Source organism: Rhinolophus sinicus, chromosome 17, assembly GCF_057876585.1.
Source record: "Rhinolophus sinicus isolate RSI-liver-muscle chromosome 17, RSI-T2T, whole genome shotgun sequence".
Lineage (NCBI taxonomy): Eukaryota > Metazoa > Chordata > Mammalia > Chiroptera > Rhinolophidae > Rhinolophus > Rhinolophus sinicus.
The window spans coordinates 85,188,136-85,206,966 of record NC_142517.1 but is presented as its reverse complement, the minus strand read 5'-3'; positions in this window follow the sequence as shown (position 1 = coordinate 85,206,966).

The following is an 18,831-nucleotide window of genomic DNA, read 5'->3' as shown; positions in this document are numbered from 1 at the left end:
TTCATACATAGTCTTTATAATCTTGAAAATAGAGAAAAAGTTATAACAGAACCAAAAGTACGAGTGGGTAGGAAGAAGGAAAAGAAAAACATATCTTGGGAAGAATAAGAAGCAGAAAATCTTGACAGCAGGATGACAAAAAATGTAAAATGGCAACTCTTAGGACAATGGCTATTTTTAAAATTCCAGCAATAGTACCTTTTTCATTGAAATTTTCAGAAAATTGTAGACTGATATGCTATTATAAAAAATAATATTGAGATATCCTATGTACAGTTTACCCAGCTTATCCCAATGGTAACATTTTGAAACTATAACTGTTATCAATATTGATGTCATCTACCTATCTTACACAGATTTTTCCCAAGCTGTACTTTTACTCAATTACATGTATGTAGTTTTCAATATTATTTCACATGTGTAGATTCATGTATCTACCACTATAGTCAAGAAATTGAACAGTCCCATCACCAAAAGGACTCCTCCTATTGCTCTATTGGAATTACACCCACCTACATCCCACCAATCTTTTTCCCTTGTTCCCTGGCAAGCACTGAATCCTTCATTTCTAAATTTTATGCCAAAAATGTTCTATAAATTGAATTATAGAGTAAGTAACCTTGTAGGATTAGTTTGTTTGGTTTTTTTTTAACTCCGTATAATCCTCTGGAGATTAACCAAGTTGTTACATATATCATAATTTGTTCCTTCTTATTGCTGAGTATAGTATTTCTTCTAAGTTTTCAAATTTATGAGTATAAAGTTGTTCATAGTATCCCCTTGTTATTTTTTCAAAACTGCAGGATCTGTAGTGGTATCCCATATTTTAGTCCTGACATTGATGATTTGTGCCTTCTCACTTTTTCGTTTTGTTAGTCTTGCTAGACAAAGTTTATAAATGTTATTTATTTTGTTAAACACCCAGCTTTTTGTTTGATTAATTTTCTCTATTGTTTTACTAGTTTCAATTTAATTGATTTCTGCTCTTATCTATTTCCTGCCTTCTACGTGCTTTGGGTTTATTTTACTCTTTCTAGTTTCTTGAGGTAGGATTTTAGGTTATTCATTTGAAGCCTTTCCTCACTTCTAATGTAAGCTTTCAGTGTTATGTCTTTCTCTCAGCACTACTTTTGCTGCATCCTATGTATTTTGATAAATTATACTTTTGTTTTCATTAAGTTTTACGTATTTTTTGCTTTATCTTTGTCCCACAGATGATTTTGAAGTGTTTAATTTTTATGTGTTTAGAGATTTTCCTGATTTTTTTCTGTTACTAATTTCTAGTTCGATTACATTCTGGTGAAAGAACACTCTGCACTGTTTCAATTGTTTTAAATTTTTTGAGGCTGGTTTTGTGGTCCAGGTTATTTTTGTGAATGTAGCATGGGTGCTTATAAAATGTATATTCATCAGTTTTGGGGTGGGCTCTTTTACATATGTCAGTTAGATCCTGTTGGTTGACTGTTGTTCAGATCTTCTTTCTCTTTGCTGATTTTTCTGTCTAGTTTTCTAGACATATTAGCAGCTGAGAGGGGGAATGTTAAAGTCCCCAACTGTGAATTTATATATTTTTCCTGCCAACTCTATCAGTTTTTGCTTCACGTATTTTGAGGCTCTGTTACTTGATACATACGCATTTAGGATCATTATGTCTTTGATGGATTAATCTTTTTACCATTATGTAATGTCCCTCTTTGTCTCTAGTAATAAATATTCTTATGTTGCAGTTTACTTTATCTAACATTAATATAATTGCTCCTGCTTTTTTCTTTTATTAATATTTGTGTGGTATATCTTTTTCCATCATTTGACTCTGAACCAACATTTCTCACTAAATTAGAGGTGAGTTTTATTACGTAAACGGCATACAGTTTGGTCATATTTTTCAATCCACTCAGTCAGTCTCTATGTTTTGCTTGGTATACTGTCTAGACAATTTGCAGTTTAGGTTGTTACTCTCATTTTAGTGCTTATGTCTGTGTTGTTTTGCTTTTTTTCTGTTTGTTGCCTATGGTTCCCATTCCTCTGTTTCTCATTCCTTGCCACCTCTGAGTTATTTGAAATTTTTTTAGAATTTCATCTTGACTTATACTGTTTTTGAGTGTCTTTTTATAACTTTTGTAGTGGTTGCTCTGTGTATAACAATAAACATATGTGATTTAAAACAGTCTGCTGATAGCAACATTTGACCACGGTGACTGAAATGTGGAAACCTCATTTTCATGTAGGTAGGTCTTTACATTTCCCATCTTTAAATATTATCTGGAATATCAGATGGTGTTATAATTTTATTTCACTCACCAAATATGATTTGTTAGGATGTCCATTGTATGGATCGCTCTGTGTCATATCACTGTGTGATAGTTCGTCAGTCTCCTCTCCTGGCCCTCCACACTCTTCTATTTTTTTTCACTCCCTTTTTTTGGGTTCCATCGTGAGCCCTCAAGCCCCCTTCTAGATTCCTGTTTATAAGCCCCATCCCCTCTGTCCTGGACTTGTATGTGAAACTTGTTTCAATAATTCTTTGGAGAAAAAAAAAATGATGTCTATTGTAAATATCTATATTTTTGTACCTTCCTCTGTGTTTTTTTTTTTTTTTTTTCCCTTTCCTGATGCTCCAAGATTCTTTCTTTTATCATATACTTTCTTTTTGAAATTTTTAGAGTAGGTCTGGTAGTGACAAACTCTCTTAGTTTTCGTTCATCTTTAAATGTCTTCATTTCCTCTCATTCCTGAAGGATAATTTCACTGGATATAAAATTTGTTGATTGACCATACTTTTCTGTCAGCATTTGAAATATATTGTGCCACTTCCTTCTGGCCTCCATGATTTCAGATGAGAAATATGTTGTCATATATGATATGTTAAACATCATAAATTGGTATTCCTCTATAAATAAGTGATGCTTCTCTTTGGCTGCTCTTAAGATTTTTTTATTTGTTTTCAGTTTACAAAAATTTAATTATGATGTGTGTGGCATGGATTTCTTTTTCTGATGAGGGGAGGAGTTTCTCCTGTTTGACATTTGCTTAGCTTCTTGAATCTATAGGTTTAGATCTATCACCACAATGTGGGGTGTTTTCAGACATTATTTCTTCAAACACTGTTTCCGTCTCATTTTGTTTCTGTTTTTCTGGGAATCCGATGATATGACTGTTGGATTGTATATTATTGTCTTAGAGGTCCAATGATCTGTTCAATTATTTTCAGTCTATGTTATCTCTGTTTTTCAGATTACATAGATATATTTCGTACATTTTTCCTCCAGGTTACTGATTTTTATTCTGCCCTTTAATCTACTGCTGAATACTTCCAGCAAGTTTTTGTTTGTTTGTTTGTTTTTAATTGTCATTATTATTGTATTTTTAAATTCTTTATTTTCCGCTTGGTTCTTTTTTACAATTTCTATTTCTTTGCTGAGAGTTTCCTTTTTTTTTTTCATTATCTTAAAAGAATCTGCAATTGATCAAGCATTTTTATAAATGCTGCTTTACAATCCTTGTCAGGTAATTCCAGCATATGAATCATCTCAGCATTGGCATTAGTTAATGTTCTTCCTAATTCAAGTTGTGATTTATTTGACTCTTAGTATGATGGTTGATTTCCAATTTTGTCATGGACATTTTGTCCATTATGTTAGGAGAGTCTAGGTCCTCTTTAAGTTTTATATTGGAGCAGGCAGTCACTTCATTTAGGTTTAGCACACAGGTCTTGGCCTACTCTAGTGGGCTGTGGTTCCATCATCAGTTTAATTTTCAAAGGTTTTATGGTGTTATTTTGATATTTTTGTTTGTTTGTTTTTTGTTTTGTTTTTTCCTGGTGCTACTGAGACTCCCACTGGTCTCTGTTGGTGCTGCCTGCAGGGCTAAAAGGGGTTTCCCTAGTACCTAGGGTGACTAGTGAATCAGAAGTGTAGTGGAATGCCCTGGCTGCCCTAGTATCTCTGGACAGGAAAGGGAGTCTGAGGTCCATGAAGTCAAAGGGGCTTCTGCAATCTGGAAGCTTGCTGTGAGTGGGTTCCTCTGGCCAGTTCTGCCCAACTGCCCAATGTGTATGGGTGGGGTAAGACAGTCATGACACCAGAAGGATAAAATGGCTTCCTGGGCTAACCCATTTGCTCTATCTGTGTCCCTACTATCACTTCTTCCTGCCACTTCAGTATCTCTTGGTGGAAGAGAGGAGTCTCGAACCATTTATTGTTGGTGGAGCTCTCTATCAATAATGTTTTCTGGTGTCATCTAGCTCACCTGATGTTGTCAGAGGGACTCCCTTTAGATATGAAGGAAGAATGAGTCTACCTTGGCTTGCTTTTGATATTACATTAGGGTCAGAAAAAATGGTCTGAGTGACCAACAGCAATGGTCTGCTGTTGTAGAGGCAGAAGGTGCTCTGCCACTTTGTGTTCCCCCTAGTCTTCAGGTCTCAGACCAGTTTGCTTTTTCTTACCACACGTTAGAATTGTCCTTGAGTCATCTCTTCAATTATGTGCATGGTTATAGTTAGACTTAGTGGGGTTGAACAGGGATAAACAAGTCCATGCTATCTTGTCTGTATTGAAAACCCAACATACATTTTAAAAATGAGTTTCTACATAATCTCTAATATTTTGCCTTTTGTTTACTTTCCAATTTACCCCTCCAAAATTTAATCAATAAACAGCCTATGATCATGACTATTGAAATATTTCTCATTAAATTTTTAACATAATTTTGATTCTTGTGTAGATACAAAAAACAATAGAAATTCCACTTAAAAATATAAAATTTTGGCCTGTAAAGTTTGGTGAAATTATTCACACAAATATAAAAACCATTTATCTGTGGAAACATTATTTTAAAAAACTTAGCATGTCAAATTACAATCTTGCAAAAAACATGTATTAATCATATCTCCAAATTCATTGCCTCATGTGAATAGCATTGCATGGTTCTAAAATTTTAGAGGACACAGACACTATCCATTATTGAATGGCAAAAAAACTATGTGACAATCTACTATCTTGAAAGGAGAATCTAAATAAATAGGGCATGTAAATAAAGGATTAACTGCTAACCTTTAAGTTGGTGGAAAAAAACTTCTAGAATTAGTCATTTTTCATGCCTTTGGACATTAGAACATTGAGTGATTTTAGGCAGGACTGAGTCCTAAGAAAACAGGACATACACTTTTCAAAGGCTGTTGTACTCAATTACAACATTAAAATATAATTTATCAAATAAAAATACTTAAAGAATTCAAAATGTTATTGTGTTTTTATAGGCTATAGAAAATACATGTTCCACACTGTTATTTTTTTTTTACAAAATGCTGTCATTTTTCTGAGAGCCCACAATCAACATTCCATGGTTTATACAATCTATATATCCAGTAAATCAGATATGTTACCTGATATGTTTTTGAATTTCAACTTTCTTTGACATTTTAATATTTTAATTAGAAACTTTGTTTCTTTAGATAAGAAGCTGTCATTATGAAACTGTGCTTTTTCAGCTCATTTGAAGGTACCAATGTATGTGAGTTTTAGGAACAATGACTAAAGACAAAAATGTTAAAAATGCATCAAGTTAGAACAGAGTATAATTGTTTTAGATATTTTTAAGTAAAATGAAAGTGAAAGAGAGTGGGGTTTTCAAAAGTACATTCACAAGTATTTTATACTCCTCCCTTTAAGAGGTTAAGCTAAATTCCCCTCCCACTGAGTATGGGTGACTTGCTTTCACCAAACAGAAGTAGAAGTGATAGTATGTGACTTTCAAGATTAGATAATTAAAGACTTTGCAACTTTCTCTTTACTCTCTCTTGGATTAGTTGTTCAGGTGGAAGCTATACTCTTATCAGGAGAACACTCAAGTAACTTTGTATCGAGGTCCATGTGGCCAGGAACTGAGGCCTCTTGCCAAACACTATCAAGGAATTGAGGCCTTCTGCCAACAGTCATTGTAACTGAGCCATGTTGGAAGGGAACCCTAGAGCCCCAGTTAAATTTTCAGATGACAGTAGCCCCAGTCAATAACTTGATTTGATTCTCCAGAACTATCCAGCTAAGCCATCTTCAAATTTTTGACCCACAGAAACTGTGAGAACAAATGCTTGTTTTTTTCAGTACCAAAACTTCAGGATAATTTGTTGTACAGCAATAAATAACTAGAAATAGTTTCCCTTACAGACCTTGACAAATGTGTCATATCCTATAATGTGCAGAAGTAGATATGGCCTGATGGGTGCTAAATTATGGAAACATTCTGAAGAAACACATAACCCTCTCCCTTTAACAAACCCAACTCCCTTTACCCATTTCAGTTTACCAATATCCTTACTCCAACCCACTCTATTATTTCCTTCTCAATGAAATTGGCAAATTAGAATAACAGATCCAGTACAATTTTGTTTAAATAGACTTAAATCAACTTCTCATGTTCCATCTTATGGTTTTTAATGAGGAGATTCTACAGTACTGATGCCTGTAGAAATCATATCATTAAACTTTTATTCACAAATAACGTATTTTGTTCCTTATACCTCTGAATATTCTTGTTCTGATCTTAACATGAAATTTGTACGTACCTGTGGTCTTACATAAACCATTTTAACATCATATAAAAAATACACAGAGAATAATCTGTATTTTATAATTCGATGTTTGACTGTATCAGCATACTCACCAAATAATAAAATTGTAAAATTGTAAAATTATCTGGAGCAGGCAAACCTGCTGAGTTTACTGTTAAGAACTGTGAGGTATATAATGACTTCTAAAGTGTACAGTCTTGGGAGTGACATAATTCTATCAATGGTCAAACTACCTTCTCAGAAATCCTACTGTTATGTGCAAGGAACTCCCAAACAGAATGTCCTAAGAGTTATATTAACAACTGTGATCCAATTCAGTTTCTATATTACTTCCATATAACCCCTCATATATTTTTTTGATTTTTACAAAGTGGCAAAATTATTGTAATGTTTTAGGCAGACAGCACTCCTTGAAGGGAAAATAAATTCTATGTTTCCATTCCAAAATGGATGCATATTTCTCCCACTAATTATTTCATTGCTAATATTTGACTTGGCCAACTACTATGTATTTCATGATTCTTTTTTTTGGGGGGGTCTTTTTTTTTCTGAGATGAATTGTTTTAACTTTGAGGATGTGTTTCTTAACAACAACTACAACAACAACAACAAAACCTGAAGACTACATTTCACTAAAATTATATGGGAAGAGATAAGTTGTTCCAAATATCCAAGTTATTGGTAGACTATTTTAAAAGTTATATGTGGTGACAATATTTAATTAGCTTTCTAAATTTTATAATATTCAAAGTTATGACAAAAAAAAAATGAAATGTATGTGCAAATTACCCTACATGTTTTCAAGCATGATACAGTACACATAGACTACATTATAAGAATTAAGAATTCAGAGTATTACATTGGGAAAAGTTGCCTGAAAGTTGATTTGAATATTATTACAGCATTAAACTGAAATAAGGCACAACCAGAATCTCATGTATAAAGACATAATGACAGTTATTAATTGCTAAAATGAAGTATTGTGGCATTTTAAAATTAAGATGAACAATTTTGCCATCACACCAATCATTCTTGACACTTAAGGCTGAATTGCTTCCCTTGTGTTACCAAATTATGACAATACCAGCTCCTGTATTCTACTGAAAGGACATTTCAAAGGGCTGACAACTGATACTCAGGAATCTAAAAGGAAATATCAGGTAGGTGTTACTTAGCCAAATGTAAGACTTCCAGGAAGACCAGGGGAATTTGTAAGGTTCAATATTGCTGGAAATTCACTTAATGCATTCTGTCCTTCTCCCCAGTGTCTACACAGGAATGATTTAGGAATACCGGCTGCCGTGTCTTGATTTAGAACTAAGATCTTAATCACAAGACAACCCCTGCCTTGGCAGATCCTCCCTGTAATCTTCATGAAAACTTCAGAAATAACAGGCACTCAATTCCTCACAATTCTCATAGAACACTGTATGGTTTTTCTGGGCAGTCATTCTCTCTTGAAATTTACATTTAGACCAATTGGAGAGAAAATCTGGTGCTTTGGAGAGCAGGTGCTAAGAGACCCAACAAAAAGTGGAGCTGTCAGAGAAATCCAAGATGGTGGAATAGACAAATACTGTGCCTCTTCCTTCTGTGAACACATTAAAATTACAACTAAATTATAGAACAATCAACCTGGAGAACAACCTGAAGTCTGGCTGAATGGAAGTTTTATAGCTAAGGATATAAAGAAAAAGCCACGTTGCGATTGGTAGGAGGGGTAGAGACACAAAACAGGCTGGCCCCAAACCTCCGTGTGGCAGTTGTGAACTTAGAGGAATACCTCAGCCACAGAGGTCCCCCACTGAGGAGCAAGAGAACCCAGCCCCACACCAGACTCCCCAGCCCAGAGGACTGATGCCAGGAAGAGGAGCACCCACATCTGACTGTGAAAAACAGTGGGGGTACCAACTATCTGGGTGGGATGGAAGGCTGTGTGAAAACCAGACATCCTCTTAAATGACGTGCACACAGATTCTCTCACTTGCAAGCACTCACTCTGGGCTCCAGTGGAGGGAGAGTGGCTAAGGAGGCATCGGAAGCAAACGGGTGTAGGGCTTCAAGGCCAGGGCTGGAGGACGGTTGCCATTTTCCCTGTGTGAGATTGTCCTCCCGTGCAGCCAGCAGGTAGACACCATCTTTTTGTGTTGAGCCCACCCCCACCCCCACCTATAGGCCAAATCTGAATCTGATTGTCCTGGTGAGCTCTACTGCTCCATGCTGACTCCCTGAGACCCCAACACCACCCAACACCAAAGGTCATTTCTCCCAGAGCAGCCTGCCCCACCCACACTGCACTCATTCTTGGAAAACTGAGTCTGCAGGACCCAGGGAGATGGCAGCTGGTCTCTGGGTGCTCTGAGACTTTTGCTGAGTCACTCCAGGCTCAGAACTGGCACCAAACTAGAGTCTACATTAACCTGGTGACCACAATTCTCCCCACTCTAGTGACTCCCTAGGCTCTGACTCACCCAACCCATGTACCACAGGAGACTTTATCAGGAGCTGAACCTTAAGGGATGTGGCAGGTGGCAGCAGGCCTCTGGGTGGCCTGGCTTTTTGTGGAGCTACCCAAGGCCCAGTACTAGTGACGGCCATCCTTAGTTTGTGACGTGGCCTCTCCCATGTGCCACCAAGATTAGTACAGGCAGTGAACAACCATGAATGGCTTTGTAGCTCCTACCAAGTAGTTACCAGGTAGTCACAGGTAGTGGGTGACTTGGGTCTGCACTGGAGCCCCTCCCAAGCGTACCAAGAACCAACATACTTGGAAGTTAGCTTCAGAGAACACATAGTACCACTCAATTACCCGACAAGTGGCAAATTCAAAGGGCAGTCTCAACAGGCACAAGAGCCCACTGGGGTGAATCCCACTTACTGGGGTAAGCCCCCTGAACAGCAGCCCATAAGCTACGGACGTGGCCAAACCCCACAGCCAATCAGCCTGAGAGTCAATCCCACCAACTGATGTGCCAATAGAAATAAAAGCCCAACTGTAACAGGAGAGCACACACAACCCACACAGAAGACACTCATGGAGCACCTGAAGCAGGTGACTAGGAAGAATGTGCCAGGACTCCACAGGACACCTGTCATCTAAGGCCACCTGATCAAGACTAGGAGACATAGCAGATCTACCTAATACACAGAAACAAACAGAGAGGCAGCCAAAATGTGGAAACAAAGAAATATGTCTCAAATGAAAAACAGTAGAAAACTCCAGAAAAAGGACTAAACTAAATGGAGGTAAGCAACCTGCAGAGACAGAATTCAAAATAATGATTATAAGGATGCTCAAGGAACTTAGTGAGAACATAGAGACACCAAGCATTAAAACTATATAGAAATCATGAAAAAGAACCAGTCAGCTGTGAAGAATACAACAACTGAAATGAAGAATGCACTAAAAGTAATCACCAACAGGCTAAATGAAGCAGAGGATTGAATCAGTGATTTTGAAGACAAGGTAGCAGAGAACAGCCAATCAAAACAGTAAAAAGAAAAAAAAATCCAAAATAAATAAAATGATAGTTTAAGAGACCTCCAGGACAATATCAAGCATAATAACATTCGCATCATAAGGGTACCAGGAGGAGAAGAGAGAAAACAAGGGATTGAGAACATATTTAAAGACATAATGACTGAAAACGTCCCTAACCTGATGAAGGAAATAGACATACAAGTCCAAAAAGCACAGAGAGTCCCAAACAAGATGAACCCAAACAGGCCCACACCAAGACACATTATAATTAAAATGGCAAAAGTTAAAGACAAAGAGAGAATCCTAAAAGCAGCAAGAGAAAGGCAACTAGTAACTTATTAGGGAGTTCACATAAGGTTGTCAACTGATATTTCAACAGAAACCTTGCAGGCCAGAAGGGATTGACACAAAATATTCAACATGAATCAAAGCAAGGACCTACAACTAAGATTACTCTACCCAGAATAGCTATCATTTAGAATCCAAGGGAAAATAAAGATCTTCACAGACAAGAAAAAAACTAAAGGAGTTCATCACCACCAAACCAGTATTACAAGGAATATTAGAGGGACTTCTTTAAGATGGAAAAAAATCAAAATTATGAATAATAAAATGGTAATAGCTACATATCTATCAACAATTACTTTCAATGTAAATGAATTAAATGCTCCACTCAAACCACATAGGAGGGCTGAATGGAATAGAAAACAAAGCCCTTACATATGCTGCCTACAACAGACTCACTTCAGATTGAAAGACACACAGATTAAAAGTAAAAGGATGGAAAAGATGTTGCATGAAAATGGAAACAAACACACAACAAAAACAAACAAAAAGCTGGGGTAGCAATACATATACCAGACAAAACAGACTTTAAAACAAAGGCTACAACATGAGACAACAAAGGACCTAGTAATCCCACTTCAGGGTATTTATCTGAAGAAACCCAACTGCTACTTTAAAGGGACATGTTCATCAAATGTTCATTGCAGTATTGTTTATAATGGTCAATATGTGGAGGCAGCCTGGGGTCTGTATATGGATGAATGGATAAAGAGGAAGTGGTACATATATACAATGGAATATTGCTTAGCCATGGAAGGGAATGGGTTCTTGCCATCTGTGGAGGCATGGATACCTGGAGGGTACTGTGCTGAGTGGAGTGTAAGGCAGTGAAAGACAGACGCAATGTGATTTCGCTTATATGTGGAATGTAAAGCACAAAAAGAACAAAATACACAAAGAAAACAGAAACAAAATCATAGATACAGTGAACATTTTGATGGTTGCCAGATGGGAGAGGGTTGGGGGTGATTGAAAAAGGGGAAGGGATTAAGAAGTACAAATAGGTTGTTACACAGTAATCATGGGGATGTAGGGTACAGCATAAGGAATATAGTCAATAATACTGTAATAACTATGTAGTGTGTCAGATGGGTAATAGACTTATTGGGGTGATAGATGAGAGGGACATTGGGGGACTGGGTGGAAAAGATGAAGGGATTAAGAAGTACAAATTGGTAGTTACAAAATAGTCATGGGGAATTAAGTAAAACAGGGAATATAGTCAATAATATGGTAATAGCTATGTATAGTGCCAGGTGGGTACTAGAATAGTCAGGGGGCCCATTTATTAAATTATATAAATGTCTAACCATTATACTGTACACCTGAAATTAATATAAAATAATATTGAGTGTCAACTGCAATTGAAAATTTGAAAAAGCAAGGGAAAGATGCAGGGGATAAGAGGTCCAAATTTCCAGGTACAAAATAAATAAGTCATGGGATGTAATGTACAGCATAGGGAATATAGTCAATAATATTGTGATAGGGTGATACGGTGTCAAATGGTTGCTGGACTTATCCTGGTGGTCATTTCTTTAGGTATATAAATATTGAATAACTATTGTGTACACCTAAAGCTAATGTAATAGTGTGCATTAGATGTATTTTAATAAAAATCTTAAAATAGAAAAATAAAAATATGCACAGGCAAAAATAAAGTGGAGCTGTCAGGGCTGTAGAGCAGTATAGGTTGAAGCAATCAATTTTATTGCAGGACACTGTCTCGGCTCTTACTAACAGCTGCTCAGAGGATAACGAGGAACCTACCCTGCTGAGCAGGTTTCAATCAGAGGATGGAAAATCCACCTCATTTCCAGGATGAAGGGCCCCACATTAAAAGACCATAAAGCTAAAGTCATTTAAATATGGAGCAGCTCCAGGGGCACATTAACTCTGCCTTCTTAGAAAATGTCTATTAATATAGATCTCAAAACAAGTTTCTTGTCACTTTAATACTCAAGACAACATAGCAGGTTTTTAACTTGGTTTTCTGCTTCAGGCATTTGCACTTACACACACAGACACAGACACACAGTTTGATTAAATGAAGAAAAAGAGCATCACTATTTACACATGTGGAAGCCACTGTCACCATGAAGCTAACACTGGTGATTTGGAGCTTTGGCAAAACATTTACAGTACGTTAATGGGCATTTCATCATTTATGTTGAAAAAAAACAATTTATTGCTACACAGATTGCTACAAACTTTGTGAGGTTTTGAAATTTCTGGACTGTGAATTGGGACTATTTCTGTCCTAGAAGAACACATTTGGAATACAAACTGGCCTTTGAGAAGTCCACTGAGTTAGATAGCTGGATGTATGTCAACTAGTGAGTATGCTACAGTCTTCCTAGAGAAACCCCCAACTGAATCAAGGCTGTTCCTGGTGCTGTCAGTAAGATTTTCCCTTGAGAGAGGCAGCTATGGGTGCTATACTATAACTGTAAACTTCTTGGGAAAAGAGAAGAGAGTGGGATTTAGAAATGTCTGGCAGCTCAAAGCTTTGGTTTGCATGCCAAGTAGCAGCTGAGACAACTGTGTAATAGCTTTACATTCCCAAAGGAGAAGGGATGAAAAAAAAAAAAAAAAAAAAGCAGATAGCTAGGTTCTTGTCGGCTTTGAGAATAGATAATGCCAATGCTTCTCAACAGGATCATTAAGTTTAAAAAATAATGTATAATAATATTTCACCCCAGGGCAAATTGAAAAGACTGAATTAACAATCAATGTGCCTGTCTAAAGAGAATTATATAAATCTGGCTATGTAGAGTGTGAACTATTAACATTCTATCCTAAAGACAGAATGATGGATAGACTATCTGTATTCAATTATCATAATACTTTGTGCAGTCTAGACATTAGTGTAGGCAAATTTTATACAGGATTTTTAGGGGTCCCCACAAAATAAAAATACTAGCATTATTTTACTTTAAGTGATTATTGTTTTTATTAAATTACTGAAGTCATCAAAATTAGATATTGAGGTAGAAAACTAGAAGACCAATAAAATAACTCATTAGCTTCTTGAAATATAGGATTAAATGATAATTATGAGCAATGGGATATTGTAATATAATACTTATTGACATTTCAAATTATTTTTAAAGTTAGAAATTATATATATATATATATTTTTTTTTAAATCAACTATAGACAGACAGAAACATATGAGATATCTGGAGATGGAAGTTTTCTACATGTTTTTTGAATTCATTAGTTGTTTTAGTGTGATGTAACTGATTTATCTAAGTACAGTTTGAACAATTTACCTAGGTAGAATCTTAGTTATCTCACTGTGAAGAAAACCAAGAAATTTGTTTTAATACATACTCTCCGTTTCTTGGAACTCTCTCTACTTGGAACAGCGATAACAACTTCCTGTAGATGTTCCTTCAGCTTTAAGAACATGAAACAGCTTTTGCCTAAAGTCAGAGCATCCTATTTAGGGAAACTTCTCTTAGAAAAAAAAAAAAAAAAAAAATGATATGATGTCTTTGGTGCAAACAAGGTGTTAAAAGAACTTCCGCTGACTAAACCCCTGGGGGTTGTGCCCTGAAGGGCTAGTCAGCATCCGTTCTTCCACTCTGCACAGTTGCTCTTATCCTTACTGCCTTTCATACCTCCTGGCTCTGATTTCTGTAGTTCAGCAAGGCAGCACTGTTGGACTGCCTTTCTAAAGATGCATTAGCCTCAAGCCTGAAACTTCACAGAAAAGGAAATAGTAATAATTTGTAAACATCATCACCCTTCAATCACTTTGTGACTGAATCATGGGGAAAACCCAAAGTGGTCTGCAAGTGCAGCAGCATACAGAAGTGTTCCCTGTTTCACATTTTTGTTCCATATTAAGGAAGAGTAAGGTCCAGATGCTTATGTAATTCCCAACTTAACCCCACACATTTTGAAAATTACAAAGGCCCAAAGTGGAAAGGAAAAATACTTGGTTAGGTATGATTTTTATCAGATGTACAAGATTTCAAATATTTTTCACCAAGCAGTAAAATATTCCAGAAATTTCAACATTTTGGCCTCAAAAATGCCTATTTCATACTGACTCTTATATCTGGGAAATCCTGTGTTCTCCATCCCTTGTCTTCATTTGTTTGGGAAATGTAATCCAGAGGAGTTTGGTATAAAGTCTGTGACTCTGGGGCACATTGTGCAAAATCTCTTCTCACTCACACAATCATTTAGACTCACATGGCATAGGAATATTATTGTGCACACAGTAGGTGCTTTAGTAATTCTAATTTTATTTGTTTTAGCTCAATGACAAGTGTCATATGGATAATGATATCCGATCATTGTCAATCTGCATCCTTCAAAAATATAGACTTACTGATGTTTAAAAAACTATGTTTTTCGCAAGGGAAATTTGTAAAAAAAAAAAACAGCAAACAGGACATTTTACCAGAAACAATGAAGATCATCTTAAATGACCCTATATACAATGACAGAAATGTATAGTAAAAGACCACCCATGTGACATAAAGTTCTCAAAACTCATTTAACTCCCCAAAGTATGTCCCCATCAGCTTTACCCTGAACCAGAAATATCTACCATTATCCTCGTTTCTATACTATCAATGTATGTGTTTTTAGATGGTTCTTTTATAAAGGAAATACCTTATCCAGAATGTGCAGCAGTTTTTCATTTTGGCCTTCATTATCTCATTTGGTAAAATTACCTATTTTTAGTTTCTCACCATAGATTAGTAACTATAACAGGATATGTCGCTTGTGAAGAAAGTGTGCACAGTTTTGGTAATGTCCTAACACAATGCACATTCTAAAATGGCATACATGATTGAGTGGTACAGGGAGATCCCGTCAGCATGTTGGCCAGGATGGAAAGTCACCCTTAGTAAGCCTAGTGGCATATTACATAATTAAAGATTTTAAGCATAATTTAATGAAGTTCAAGGTCAAAGAAGTAACATTGAAAAGGCATCATAGACTTGAAGTCAAGAAAAAAAAATTACAAAATAGGAAGAAAGACTCCAAAAGACCAAATCAGAAAAAATTATTGAGAGGGCTTGCCAGAAAAATGAGACAAGGAGAAAACAAATTAGGAAACAACTAGTATGTAGTCTATAGTGGTAATATTGAGCTGGAATTGCCAACGGCATGAAGAGTAGCGAATAAAATAAGATACAATGTTCTAATATCCTAAATAATGGAAAACAGGACAGGTATCCAAATTATAACTATGAGTACTCTATTTTACTTTTTAAATTATCATTATAAGTAAAGTCTTTCTTTTAGAAAAAACCTTCACTTGGACTTCTTTTATAGAAAGACTATTAAGAATCAGTGAATAAATTTAATTATAACATATTTTGAAAACATACAACTATATTATGTGCATATCGAATACAGTTTATCAAACCAGGCTGACAAAAGTTCAATTGAGAAAAGAATTTAAATTTAAAATGAGCAGACTATAGAATCCTTTATTATATTGTATGCTAAATGCCATGCTACAAAATGATTTCTTGAAAAGTTTTTATTTCATTTTTCTGCTCTCTACATATACTATTTATGCTCATCATAACTAAAAAAAGAACTAACAAGTTGTGGTATTTAAGCCTGACTATTTAATTGATCATTCAATAAGACATGACATTATGACCTGAAAATCAGTATGGAAGCCATGATAGAAATAAAGAGCAGGGGGTGAGTATAGTGTTTTGGTTACTTTAAAATGAACTAGGATTTGAAAGTCAAAATGTGGCCAACACAGCTTTTCTAATAAATCCTTTTCTTAGGTATTTCTGAGCAAAAGATATATAAAAGTACTGAACCAGTCCTGGAAAAGAAAAATTGATCTCATCTCCTTATTCCAGATCCCATTTCTCTATCTTGGTGGTTACCACACAACAGTACCCTGTTTCCCCGAAAATAAGACTTAGCCAGATGATCAGCTCTAAATCGTCTTTTGGAGCAAAAATTAATATAAGACCTGGTATTATATTATATTATATTATATTATATTATATTATATTATATTATATTATATTATATTAATTATGTTATACTATAAAGATCCGGTCTTACATTATAGTAAAATAAGACCAGTTCTTATATTAATTTTTGTTCCAAAAGATGCATTAGAGCTGATTGTCCAGCTAGGTCTTATTTTCGGGGAAACATGGTAGGTATTTTTAAGTGTTTATACTTCCTACCTTGACTATGATTTTGATACTAAGGTGATCTTTATTTTTTCAACTTTTAATCATCAACACATTCCCTTGTTGAATATTATAATAAATCAGTGTGTATATCTGGACATATTCTAGATCACAAAGAGGTTTATCAGGATAGAATGCTTCATGAAATAGGTCATTTGTGAAAGTTGTGCAAGAAGCCCATGCCAATCCAAGATAATTAGAAGGAAAACCAAAAGGTAGTACTAGTGCTTAATGTTTTAAATAAACATTATTCCAGATCATAAACATGTTTGAGGAAGGTACTATATGTGGCCAAAAATTTAAACAGAAAAAGTGATTTAGAATGATGCTGATGTTGCCTAGGAAAAGGAAGATGAAGCGAATATGACTGAATTTGAACAAACACCTTGAGATTCCTGATACAGTCTCTCTCTTTGTGGGGGCGGGGGGCATTTACCACTGTTCAAAAGCTTATTATATACCAGGCAGTATATGAAGTGTCTCCCAAAGATAATCTTCAACCCTCAGACTAAAACCATAATATAAATATTATTTTCTTTGCTACTATCTGGTGGGTAGATGAAAGATTGTCAATATTGGAAACTCTGTATTTCTTTTCTTTTTACTAACCATTTTTTATTTCTTCACCCCGCCTTATGCAGTTGCAGGTTTCTCTCTCTTTGAAAAATATTCCAGAGTTTTAAAGTTTGTCTCATTTTCCATAAATAAGAAAATATAATTTTACATCCCCCCATTTTCTTCAGTATGTGACTCCATAAAGTATATACAACTATTCTTGAAGCTGCAGATTTCATTCTGAGCCTAACTTCTCTGTTACAATAAACACAGCTCAACAAGGCCCAGTAAGAAGTCATTATTGGTGAGTATCTGAATGATCCATTATGAGAATACTGAAGTTTCCCTTAAAATGATGCTCTTTTCAGTAAGACATATGATTTTTAATCTCAAGCATGATATTTTTTTCATTGGGCTGTTGAAGATATGTCTTCATCTTCTAAAAAAGCATATTATAACTTTAAGAAGTCACCCAAATAGCACACTAGATTACATCCTTAGAAATCCTCCTTGAGCATTTTAATAACATATTTTTAAACTTCTCTTTCAAGTCTTACCTTTACAATGATATTTCTGTTGACGATAATTTCTTGGCTGCACCTGATTCTTTCGTATTTATTTTGTAATTGGATTAAGACATGGTTATGCCTTTTACTAAAATCCCACAATGGATTGAAAAAGAATTCCTCTAAGTGTCTCACAAAACTAGAGAGTGTCTGAAAACTGAGAGAATCAAGATCCATAAAATCTAATTTGTAAGGAAAAAACTGATGTTCTACTAAGTAAAGATTGTCAAATTTACCTGTAGCACTCTATGGATTTTCTTTATCCGCAGAAAGCCTCACAGTCTCTTATGAAAATTTATGTTGTCATTGTTATTTTCACAGTTTAAATGTGTTTCCCTGAATCCTTATTACTGTAATCTAGAATTAATCAAATGCATGTACCAAGAAATGAGGGAAATAACAGTAAGATGGCTTTATTTTATCTCCATGATTTCAGCCTATTAGGGGCAACTGAATAGAGAAATGGTAACTTTCAATGACATATATGCCATATGAAAGAGTAAAGATAACAAGATAAGAAGCTCATTCTGCATAAAGCTCCCAAAAATAAGGAGGCTAGCCAAAATGCCAAATAATAACTACATGATGAATGTGTCTTACTTTTGGCCAAACCATAGATGTTAAATATTTAAATAGAGGATGTGTATATATGTAGATATATATATATGTCAAATTTAGAGATGCTTACCCAAAATATTTTGGTTAAGTGTTAAAATATTTTATTCATTGGGATATGGTAGTATAATTTAGTAGAATATTACTTCCTTGGAAATAACCCAAATTAAACTCTGTGAAAAATCCCTTTACAAATGATCAAATAAAAGAGAATTACAAATCTTAATAATTTATTATCCCACTAACGTTAATACATCATACAAAAAACTACAATAAGAAAAATTTTTGAATTTTTAGATTAAAAAAGAAAGACACAAGTTAAATATTTCCCTTTCGATCAAAGTGCCATGAACTTGAAAGGATTTGCAAAGTGGAAACAGGTGTAGTCAACTGTTGGAGTGCTTTTAAAACTGTTTGACACGTTATAATAGTGTGATTCAAAACTGAAACTTGACATTACTATAAGCATTGGAAGATCATAAATCACTTTAGACAGCACAC